Genomic DNA, 12,485 nt, shown 5'->3' on the forward strand with positions numbered 1-12,485 from the left:
AACATTAGGGTGACTCTATGGAAAGGAGGACAAGGCTCCTGCATCCTTTTTTTAAAAAAAAATTTTTCACTAATAAACATACAACAATACAATTAAAGAAAAACAACCTAATAGAATAATAGAATAATATTGCGATACATTAATATCTCATATTTTCGCTTAACCTTTTTAACATAATCGAACTTAACCTAAAAGTGCACCCCCCACCTCGGGACCTTATTCCTGTTTCCAAAAGCTCATAGTTTCTTCGGCTGGTGGTTCCCCACTTCCCTTAGACAACACAAATATTAGGAACTATTATTATTATTATTATTATTTATTTATATAGCACCATCAATGTACATGGTGCTGTACAGAGTAAAACAGTAAATAGCAAGGCCCTGCTGCATAGGCTTACAATCTAATAAAATCATAGTAAAGCAATAAGGAGGGGAAGAGAATGCCAACAGGCACAGGGTAGGGTAAAACTAACAGGCAGAATTTGTTTCCAAATTCCCTCAAAATCATTCGTTTTTGTTATACCTCTTCTCATTTTAATATTACATGTCAATTTATCATTAATAGCAATCTCCCATACTTCTTTATACCCCTTGAATCTTCCAGTTCCTAGCTACAATCAACCTGGGATTGGTAGCTTAAAGTTTAGACTATAATGTTATGTGGCTGAAAGTTTTAACGATGCATTGAACTCGTTCGGACTGTTGGAAGTTTAACTAAATAACAATTCAACTGCTGCTAGTTGGGGCCGATTCCTGTGGGAACAGGGTTGTGGGGTCCCATTGGAGACAGGTCCTGGGTATTAAGTTGGCTACAGCTGGATCTAACTCATGCACCTCTCCATTTGAATTCCTACAGGACAGTCATTGCCTGAAGAGAGAAATTGGCAGCCAAGGAAGGAGACCTTTTGAGTCCTGGTGGGAGCAGAGATGGAGAAGAAGAGAGTAAAAATGGAAGAGCAAAACTTTGCTGGCCCTGAGGCAGGAAAAGGCCCCTGTACTATCAGGAAGGGAGCAATGCAGAGCCCTGGGAAAGGACAGTGCAGGAGAACCAGCCTGGGAGCAACACCGGCTCAGACGTAGAGCACCAGCGCTTCAGGGGGTTCTGCTACCAGGAGGCTGAAGGGCCCCGAGAGGTTTGCAGCCGACTCCACCACCTTTGCCATCAGTGGCTGAAGCCAGGAAGGTGCACAAAAGCTCAGATGCTGGATCTGGTGGTCCTGGAGCAGTTCCTGGCTGTCCTGCCCCGGAGATGGAGAGCTGGGTCAGAGACTGTAGAGCGGAGACCAGTTCCCAGGCGGTGGCCCTGGCAGAAGGCTTCCTCCTGAGTCAGGCAGAGTACAAAGAGCAGGTGAGAGCATTTCATCCTGATGACTAAAAGGGACTGTATCCTCAATACTTACCTCAACTTTATTTGCAAGTCCTCTAAGGAAGGAATTTAATTTAATTTTTCATTTATTACATTTTTATACCGCTCTCCGAAGCTCTCTGGGCGGTTTACAAAAATTAAAACAACAATATTTAACAATATACTTCTCAACAATATTACAATAATATTCAAAAGTATACAAAATTACAAGTTTTCTGCAAAACACGGCAGATGGAGGGGACGGGACTTGGAATGTTTCTGCCCCTGAAGTTTCTACCTCCCAAACTTTAGCTCCAGCCTTGTTTTTAAAGTCTCCAGGTGGGGGGGGGAAGGGGAGCAGGTGGAAGAGCTCACCCTTGGTGGAACAGCGTTTCCCCCCCACTGAAGCAGCTATGCCCCAATTTCCAATGGTCCAACCTCCAAGTATCGTTGTTCATCATGTGTAGAGCAGGCCTTCCTCGGAGGATAGTTAAGCTAACACTGGACGGTTAAAATATGCAATTCGCTAGCACCGGAAGTAATGATGGCCCCCAATTTAAAACAAGAGTTAGACAAATTCCTGGGGGGGGGGGAGGATTATGAGTGGCTACTAGTCCAGATGGCTATATCCTACTTCCAGAATCAGAAGAAGTATGTCTATGAACACCATTCGCTGGTGAACTTGGGCTGGAGGGTGCTGTGACACTCATGTCCTGCTTGTGAATTCGTGGTCAACGGCTGATGGGCCACTGTGGGGGGAGAATGCTGGACTAGATGGACCCTTGTTCTGATCCAGAATGGCTCTTCTTATGTTCTTATGATCACAGGAGAACTGAATGGGTTTATGAGGTTCTGGGGAAGGAGGGGATCCTTCTTCAGCCAGTGGCAGAGTCTCCTCCCAACAGGACAGGAAGAGCATTTGTAGACACCAAACTGCTGTTTTTACAGCGGAAGATGCTGGATATCAGGGAATGTCTGGGAGGTTCTGTCTTTCCTCCTGGGTGGTTTTCAGAGTGTTCAAGTGCTTCGATTATGCCTTTGCTAAGACCCAGCCCCCTCTCCACCTCTTTAACCCTTTGGTGGAGGCAAGACGAGAGAGCTGCAGAGACGCGGACCTGGGAAGGGGGCTTTTCCACGATGTGGGGGGGGGTCTTTTACCCCCCAGCAGCATCACCGCCCCATCTGCTCCTGGGGGCTTCGTGGGATCCACAGCCTTTTCCCCTTTGAGTGCGTAAAGCAGCCTCCGGCATGGGAGCCCTCCCTCCTTCTGCCTGCCCTTGCTGCAGAACAGAGATCCCCAACCTGGTGCCCTTCAGAACTTTAAACATGAATAGATGCTCTAAAAAGAGAGAGGTTAAGTAGGGTGAGCCTATGAAAAGGAGGACAGGGCTCCTGTATCTTTAGCAGTTGCATAGAAAAGGGAATTTCAGCAGGTGTCTTTTGTATATATGGAGAACCTGGTGAAATTCCTTCTTCATCCCAACAGTTAAAGCTGCAGGAGCTTTGCCCTCTTTTAAACCTGGTCAATCTAGTATAGCTCCTGCAGCTTTAACTGTTTATTGAAAACTGGTGACGAACAACTTAGAGCCACCTACTTCTTTTTTTTGTTTAGAGCAGCCCTTCCCAAACCTTGTGCCCTGGACCCAGGTAACCCCACCCCCACTTCACTTACCTTCTCCGCTGGCGAAGGTAACCCCATGTCCCGCCTGGGCCCACCGCCGCACTAACTGTGGCAGCAGGCCCAGGCAAGCTCACCCACCCCAACATCACTTACCTGCTCCCTCGGCAGCAGGTCCGGATTTAAATGGAGCCCCTGGACCCACCGAAAGCAAGGCCAAAATTTTTGGTCTTGCTTCCAGTGGAGCCAGGGGCTCCATTTAAACCTGGGCCTGCTGCCGTCAGAGCAGGTAAGTTGCCCCCCATCCCACCTGGGCCTGCCGCCGCCGCCACACAAACTGCGGCAGCGATGTCGGGCCCAGGCAAGCCTCCCACTTCACTTACTTTCTCCAGCAGTGGCGGGCCTGGGCTTCAGCTGAGCGCCCGGGCCCACTGCCGCGGCAGAAGGAAAGTCCCCCATACCACCTGGGCCTGCTGTCACCGCTGCATGAAGCCAATAAAGAATGGTGAGCATGAGTTTTGGCAGCCCTATTCACTTGCATCGATAGTTCGGCTTGCATCCCAGAAGATTGGGGGCTTGCAATTATCATCCCAATATACAAAAAAGGGGAAAGGTTGGACCCCACGAATTACAGACCTCTCAGCCTTTTAAGTATAATTACTAAATTGTATGCCAGCCATCTTCATGAAAAACTAGTTATGTGGCTGGATCAAGAAAACATTCTAGAAGACGAACAGGCAGGATGGTTGAAAAATATGCTTCAAAAGTTAGAGGAGCTCTCTATGCAGCCTTTATTGATTTCAAATCGGCCTTTGACCTAATTTCAAGAGAGAGGTTATGGGGAAAATTTGAGGATACAAATATTGATAGGCGTCTCCTAACTCTCATATGCTGCTTATATGAGAACACTTATCTTCGGATAAGTTGCGATCGGGTGGGACACCTAACTGATCAAATCCCAACTTTTAATGGAGTAAAGCAAGGCTGCATACTTGCACCTACTCTATTTAATTTCTATATCAATTCATTAGTTAAAGTGTGAGGGAAGTTCCCATCCCCCAAAATTGGCAAATAAGCCCTTGTCAGTACTTCTGTATGCTGACGATGCTGTGCTGCTTTAACAAGTGTAGGACTAAGACGTCTTTTAAAAGCGTTAGACCTCTATTGTAAAAATGAATTACTGTTGATTAACCATCTTAAATCTAAGGTTATGTTTTTTTCCAGAAGAAGGTTAAAGCATAAATGGCAGATTAACAACCATCCCATTGAACAAGTTTCATCCTTTAGATACTTGGGTATAACATTTCATTCTTCTGGCTTATGGAGTTTGCAAACTAAAAATGCAATTGACAATGCACAGAGAAGCATCAAGGCTCTCCTCTACATTTTCTATATGAAAGGAGGCCAATATATTCCCTCAGCCATTCAAGTTTTCAAGGCGAAGGCCATCTCCCAGATGTTATACGGATCACAGTTGTGTGCATACAAAAGTTTTGCCCCCTTTGAAGTCACTCAGACTAAGTTTTTGCGTTCAGTGTTGGGAGTCCCAAGTTGTGTCCCAAATGTAATTGTCTGTTTAGAGACAGGGCGAATTTCTATTGAGACCCATATGTGGATCCTTAGGAAGGATCCTGAAGCTGATTTTCTCCCCAGTGGGCCTGGCCCCACTGGCATTGATACATTCCAGACAAAATGGAAAACTACGCTATATGAAAAACTGAGAGTTCTGGGCATCTCACCAAATGCCCTAGTTGCTCTTGGTTATGAAAAAGCTAAAATGACAATTCAACAACGTATTTGGGATATGGAATTGCAAAACCATTTGAGTTTAGCTTCAAGGTATCCTGAATTTAGAGATAATGGGAGGCTATTTGCTTATGCCAAATATCTGGTGGACTTGAATATTCCTAAAATCAGGAAAGCATTCACTCTGGCCAGGTTTAACGTTCTACCTTCAGCCCTTTTGGATGGAAAGTTTGGAAATGTACCTTACCAAGAACGGGTATGTCCTTGTGAGATGGGCAAAGTGGAAACAGTAGGCCAGGTTCTGCAGTATTGTTCCTTTTATCAAGATTTGCGCCAAACATTTATAACCTCTGTCTTGCAGCGAACTCCAAGTAGATCAGATGAATATTACATAAAACATCTTCTATCGGATCAGAAACCTTAGGTTACTCTAAAAGTGGCCAGTTTTTGTGCAGCTGCCATAAGTTGATGGAAATTGATGCTGAAGAAATTTATTGTACCTTAGACTTAGGCTGAGACTGCTGTGTTTTTTGTATTTTATGTATGTATTTTATTGTATATTGGGTTTTTTAAAATATTATTGTGATGTTTTCTGCTGTGCTGGTCTATGACCGAAATAAACAAACATTCAACATTCACATTTTCATCAGCAAGCAAGGGGTGCTACTCAAAAACCCCTAGGAAGTGGAGGAAGCAACAGTTAGGCCATAAGGAGTGTTTAGTAGCTATTCAAATGACGTTGGTGCCAAAAGCATTTATTTCTATTTCAAACATTGCTGGTTTGGATCACTGAAAGCCCACCACAACATTGGCAGAAACAATTAGAAGTAGCAATATGAGAAGGGTGGGTGGGGAATCCCTGGACTTGGCATGTTGTTCTGAGACCAACCAACCCCACCATAGAAATCCCTTGATGGAGGATGGAGGGAATAATTTTTTAATTATTTTAAATATCACAGACATCCATACCACAAGAACATTACAAAGAGTACAATCAAAAGTACAAACAAAAATACAATTAAAAAATCATCTAAGGTTAAGGTGTACTTTTGGCTTTCTTCATATCAGAAATGCAAACTATCTTTTCTCATTCCTCCATTACATTTAACACAGTAAACAAATTCATTTCTTTATTCTATCTTAACTATATCTCCACAAACGAATACATCATTTCTCTCGGTTTCTTGCAAAAATGCTATCAGAGGTTTCCATTCAGATATAAACATGGATGTGGACTTTTCTCTCATTAACGATATGAGTTTTGCCATCTCTGCCAACTCCAACATCTTCAACATCCATTCACTCATTGTTGGTGTTTCATTCTCCCATTTTTGTGCATACAATGGTCTTGCTGCCATTGTCATATATAGAAATAAAGTTCCCCCCATTCTCTTTCAGCTGTTTATCCTTTAGTCCCAGTAGGAAGGCTCCCGTTTCATTTGTATGTTAGTCTTGAGAATTTTTTTGAATTCAAGAGTGTATTTGTATCCAGAATGCTTTGGCTTTTTTTACAAGTCTACCAAAGATGATAAAAGGTTCCTCCTCTTCCTAATTTCCAACAGTTTCCCAAGGCACTCTTATACATTTTAGCCAACTTTACAGGACAAATATACCATCTGTACTTCATCTTATAACCTTCTTCTCACTGGCCTTCCTTCTTCTCACATCAGTCCGTTGGTTTCTGTTCACCACTCTGCTGCTAAGATCATCTTCTTGGCTCGCCGCTCTGACCATGTTACTCCACTTCTGAAATCTCTTCATTGGCTTCCAATTCACTTCAAAATCCAATATAAACTTCTCCTGTTGACCTACAAAGCTTTTCACTGTCTAGCTCCTTCCTATCTCTCCTCTCTCATCTCACACTATTGCCCCGCTCGTGCTCTTCGCTCCTCTGATGCCATGTTTCTCGCCCGCCCAAGGGTCTCTACTTCCCTTGCTTGGCTTCGTCCATTTTCTTCTGCTGCCCCTTACGCCTGGAACGCTCTTCCAGAACATTTGAGAACTACAAGTTCAATCGCAGCTTTTAAAGCTCAGCTAAAAACTTTTCTTTTTCCTAAAGCTTTTAAAACTTGATTTTGTTCTGACTTTATACTGTTAGTTTTACCCTACCCTGTGCCTGTTTGCATTCTCTTCCCCTCCTTATTGTTTTATTATGATTTTATTAGAATGTAAGCCTATGCGGCAGGGTCTTGCTATTTACTGTTCTACTCTGTACAGCACCATGTACATTGATAGTGCTATATAAATCATCATCATCATCATCATCATTCTTTTTAAGTCCTTAACATAATGTAAATTTCAAAACTTCCCCCCATATTCTCCCACTGTTCCATTGAAACGTTGCATCCAAAGTTTTGAGCCCATTTTATCATACAGTCCTTCACCTGCTCATCCTCTGTCTCGTACTTTAATAACAGCTTATATATCTTTGAGATAACATGTTCATCATTTGGACATAATGTCATTTCAAATTCAGATTTTGATTTCTCAAACCCACCATTCTTTTGTCTATTTTAAATCTTTCCATGACTTGTGTACAAGGAAACCTAATTTGTACATACCAAAACACATATGACCATCTTTCAGCAGTTCCTCCCTTGATTTTAACTCATAGTCATCTTGTGACATTTCTAATACATCATTATATGTCAACCATTTAGGCATACTTGTCAATTCCCTTCTATAAATAGCCTCCTGGGCCGATACCCAAAGTGGTATTTTCTGACAGAACCTTGTTTAATATATGTTCCATATTTTTAAAACAGCACATCTTTATTCATGATTATTAAATTCTACGTTAACCTTGGCTTTATCGTACCACAAATAGCCATGCCATCCAAATCTCAATTCATGTCCTTCCAGTTCCAACAGTCTCCCTATTTCTCAGCAATACCCAACCTTTCATCCACATTAAACAGCAGTCTGAGAAATAAACTTTGAGGTCTGGTAGGCCCAGGCCTCCTCTTTCTTTTACATCCTGCAATATTTTAATTTTAACTCTTGGTTTTTTTTTATTGCCGTATAAACGTAGATCTCTCTCTCTCACACTACTGCCCCGCTCGTGCTCTTCGCTCCTCTGATGCCATGTTTCTCGCCTGCCCAAGGGCCTCTACTTCCCTTGCTCGGCTTCGTCCATTTTCGTCTGCTGCCCCTTACGCCTGGAACACTCTTCCAGAACATTTGAGAACTACAAGTTCAACCACAGCTTTTAAAGCTCAACTAAAAACTTTTCTTTTCCCTAAAGCTTTTAAAACTTGATGTTGTGCAGACTTCTACTGTTACTTTCTACTGTTAGTTTTTCCCTACCCTGTGCCTGCTTACCCTACCCTGTACCTGTTTGCATTCTCTTCCCCTCCTTATTGTTTTACTATGATTTTATTAGATTGTAAGCCTATGCGGCAGGGTCTTGCTATTTACTGTTTTACTCTGTACAGCACCATGTACATTGATGGTGCTATATAAATAAATAATAATAATAATAATAATAATAATAATAATAATAATAATAATCTCTCTCTGCCACTGCTCAAATGGTAAATCCAATGTTACAATAGGTATTGTTTGAAACAAAAATAACATTCTAGGCAAAACATTCATTTTAATTGTTGCAATTCTCGCCAAAAGTTGACAGTTAATCCTTTTCCTGTCTTGCAAAACCTTTTTAAACTTCATTCCAAATATTAACATAATTATTATGAAATAACATACAATTCATGTTTGTCAAAACAATTCCCAAATATTTTACCTTCTTTTCAATTTGAAAACCCGTCTTTTCTATCAAAATTTCGAAGCCCTTTAAAGGATCTTCCAGAGTCAAGACCAAATCATCCGCAAATGCCCTCAACTTATATGTATCTCTTTTTTTTAAATCTTTACTCCTCCAATTCTCTCAGATTGTCTTATATCTGAATCCAGCAATTCCAATACTAAAATAAACAGTAGTGGTGACAGTGGGCAGCCCGGTCTTTTCGCTCTTGTATTTCACATGGTTTGGACACATCTCCATTAATCATTATTTGTGTTTTTTTAGAGTTATGGATGGATTTCACCCACTTTATGAAATTTACTCCAAAGTCCAGTTCTTCTAAGGTTCTAAGTAAAAAAATCCAACTAAGGTTGTAAAATGCTTTCTCTGCAACCACGCTATTTCACCAGATATTTTGTCTCCCATCTGTCTTTTGAGCAAGAAGCCACCTTGATCCTCATGAATGGATTTTTGTAGGATTTTCTTCAGTCTTTACACCAAGGTTGCTATTAATAACTTATAATCATTATTTAATAGTGATATTTGATGATTCAAAATTTCTTTGCTTCACTAAATCCCCCCCCCATATCCCATGTTGTTAACATTGATAGTTGTCATTGAAGCAATTTAATTTGTTGAAGGACACTTGCCTTTCTAGCCATTTTCCTCAGGTCTACTTATTATTGCTTTTAGCGAGGGATGCTAAAAGCAATAAAAAGGCTTTCTTCAGATATGTGAATAGTAAAACACACAGGAAAGAAATGGTGGTTCAACTGCTTAACGAGGATGGGTAATTGATAACAGATGACAAAGAAAAGGCTGAAGTGCTCAATTCCTACTTTGGCTCAATCTTCTCCCAAAAGCGGGTCTATGATCCCCCTGGAAAAAGTGATGTAGAAGTTGAGGGGGCATGATTGCAGTCTGAGATTGATAAACAAATGGTCAAAGAACACCTAATTTCCTTGAATGAGTTCAAATCCCCAGGGCCTGATGAACTGCATCCCAGAGTAATGAAGGAGCTAGCGGAAGAACTCTCAGAACCACTGTCTATAATCTTTGTGAAATCATGGAAGATGGCTGAGGTGCCGTATGTCTGGAGGAGGACTAACGTTGTCCCTTCTTCAAACAGGGCAAAAAGGAGGAAAACCTGAAAAGAGATGGACCAGTCAGTCTGACATCCATCCCTGGGAAAATTCTGGAGCAGATTCTAAATAAGTCAGTCTGGAAGCACCTTGAAATCAATGTGGTGATCACTAGAAGCCAACATGGATTTATCAGGAACAAGTCCTGTCAGACTAATTTGATCTCATTTTTTGATAGGGTAACCTCCCTTGTGGACTGTGGCAATGCTGTGGACATCGTATCTTGACTTCAGCAAAACTTTTGACAAAGTACACCTTAAAATTCTGATTAACTAACTAGCTAAAAGTGGGCTAGATGGAACAACTATTAGGTGGATTCACAGTTGGCTACAGAATCGGACTCAAACAGTACTTATCAAAGGAACCTTCTCAAAGTGTTGAGAGGCAACGAGTGGGGTACCGCAGGGCTCAGTCCTGGGCCCAGTGCTCTTCAACATTTTTATTAATGATTTGGACGAGGAGGTGCAGGGAACGCTTACCAAATTTGAATATGACACAAAATTAGGTGGGATAGCTAATACCCTGGAACACACAAACAAACTTCAAAGTGATCTTGATAGGCTAGAGTGCTGGGCTGAAAAGAACAGGATGGAATTTAATAGGAATAAATTCCAAGTTCTACATTTAGGAACAAGATGGGGGATACTTGGCTCAGCAATACTACAAACAAGAAAGATCTTGTAATTGTTGTAGATCACAAGCTGAATTTGAGCTAACAGTGCGATATGGCTGCAAGAAAGGCAAATGCTATTTTGGGCTGCATTAATAGAAGTATAGCTTCCAAATCGCATGAGGTACTGGTTTCCCACTATGCGGCCCTGGATATGCCACATCTTGGGTATTTCGCCCAATTCTGTGCAACACACTTCAAGAAGAACACAGACAAGCTGGAGCACATTCAGAGGATGATCAGGGGCCTGGAAAAAGCCCTATGAGGGGAGACTGAAAGAACCATGCATGTTTAGCCTGGAGAAGAAGATTGAGGGGAGACATGATAGCACTGTTCAAATACTTCAAAAGTTGTCACACAGAGGAGGGCCAGGATCTTTTCTTCATTATTCCATGATGCAGGACACAGAATAATGGGCTGAAGTTAAAGGAAGGCAGATTCCAGCTGGACATCAGAGAAAACTTCCTGCTATAGCAGTACGACAATGAACCCAGTTACCTAGGACGGTTGAAGGATGTCCCACACTAGAGGCCTTCGAGAGGCAGCTGGACAACCATCTGACAGGTATGTTTTAGGGTGGATTCCTGCATTGGGCAGGGGGGTTGGACACGACGGCCTTATAAGCCCCTTCCAACTCTACTATTCTATGATGTAAAAAATGCTACACTAAGCATTGTGAATTCTTTGATGTAGATTAAGGTTTCTGCTGCAAGCAAAGCTCTTTCCGCACTCTAAGCATTTATAGGGCTTCTCCCCAGTGTGAATTCTTTGATGCCGTTTAAAATGTGTGCTCTGAGCAAAGCTCTTACCGCACACTAAGCATTTATAGGGCTTCTCACCAGTGTGAATTCTTAGATGCTGCTTAAGGCTTGAGCTGTGAGCAAAGGTCTTCCCGCACTCTAAGCATTCATAGGGCTTCTCCCCAGTGTGAAATCTTTGATGCTGCTTAAGGTGTGTGCTCTGAGCAAAGCTCTTCCCGCACTCAAAGCATTTATAGGGCTTCTCCCCAGTGTGAATTCGTTGATGCTCCTTAAGTTGTGTGTTCTGAGCAAAGCTCTTCCCGCACTCAACGCAGTTATAGGGCTTCTCCCCAGTGTGAATTCTTTGATGCTGCTTAACATGCTTGCTCTGAGCAAAGCTCTTCCCGCACTCTAAGCATTGATAGGGTTTCTCCCCAGTGTGAATTCCTTGATGCTGCTTAAGCTGTGTGCACTGAGCAAAGCCCTCTCCGCACTCAATGCATTTATAGGGCTTCTCACCAGTGTGAATTCTTAGATGCTGCTTAAGGCTTGAGCTGTGAGCAAAGCTCTTCCCGCACTCTAAGCATTGATAGGGCTTCTCCCCAGTGTGAATTCCTTGATGCTGCTTAAGCTGTGTGCACTGAGCAAAGCCCTCTCCGCACTCAAAGCATTTATAGGGCTTCTCCACACTGTGAATTCGTTGATGCTCTTTAAGTTGTGTGCTCTGAGCAAAGGTCTTCCCACACTCAAAACACTTATAGGGCTTCTCCCCAGTGTGAATTCTTTGATGCTGCTTAATGTGCTTGCTCTGAGCAAAGCTCTTCCCGCACTCTAAGCATTGATAGGGCTTCTCCCCAGTGCGAACTGTTTGATGCTGCTTAAGGCATGTGCTCCGATCAAAGCTCTTCCTACACTCAAAGCAATTACAGGGCTTCTCCCAAGTGTGAATTCTTTTCTGCAAGTTAAGTTGTAAGTTGAAAGTGAATTGTTTTTCACACACTATGCATTGATACTTTTGAAATTTGTTAGAATGAATCTTCTGAGTTTTACTCTGTTTCTTCCTTTTACATATGTTCCTTTTACTTGGTGCTTCTAGTATTGGAATTTCACAGACGTCTGATCCTTCAAAAGAAATGGATTCCTTCTCCCTCTTCTCTTCAGTTTCAGTTTTCCTTCTCTGGTGTAGACTATTTTTTTTGCTCTCCCTGTGATCACCTGCAAGTATAAAAAGGGAAATCATATTGAAATCTTGGAACAAACAAAGGGTTGCTGATTTGATTTACAGTATTAAAAAAGAAAATAGTTGTTGAGGCAGATCCTTCTAAAGATATTAAATATCCTGATGATCAATAGAACTGAGAACTAGACTGCTATTCAATGCTTTCATTTATATGGAATGACTCATATGAAGTAGTTGAGAGAATTAATGAACATCATAAAATACTGTAAAAATAAAATACACTTAAAATCTGCCATTTTC

At 41.9% G+C, this 12,485-nt stretch overlaps 2 pseudogenes; both read right to left on the reverse strand.

Moving 5' to 3' along the window:
- The window catches only part of LOC134396487 (zinc finger protein 850-like), a 637,841-nt pseudogene that overhangs the window by 533,522 nt on the left and 91,834 nt on the right, over positions 1–12,485 (reverse strand).
- Positions 1–12,485, reverse strand: part of LOC134396997 (zinc finger protein 850-like) — a 55,822-nt pseudogene that overhangs the window by 19,402 nt on the left and 23,935 nt on the right.

Source organism: Elgaria multicarinata, chromosome 3 (genome assembly GCF_023053635.1).
Source record: "Elgaria multicarinata webbii isolate HBS135686 ecotype San Diego chromosome 3, rElgMul1.1.pri, whole genome shotgun sequence".
NCBI lineage: Eukaryota > Metazoa > Chordata > Lepidosauria > Squamata > Anguidae > Elgaria > Elgaria multicarinata.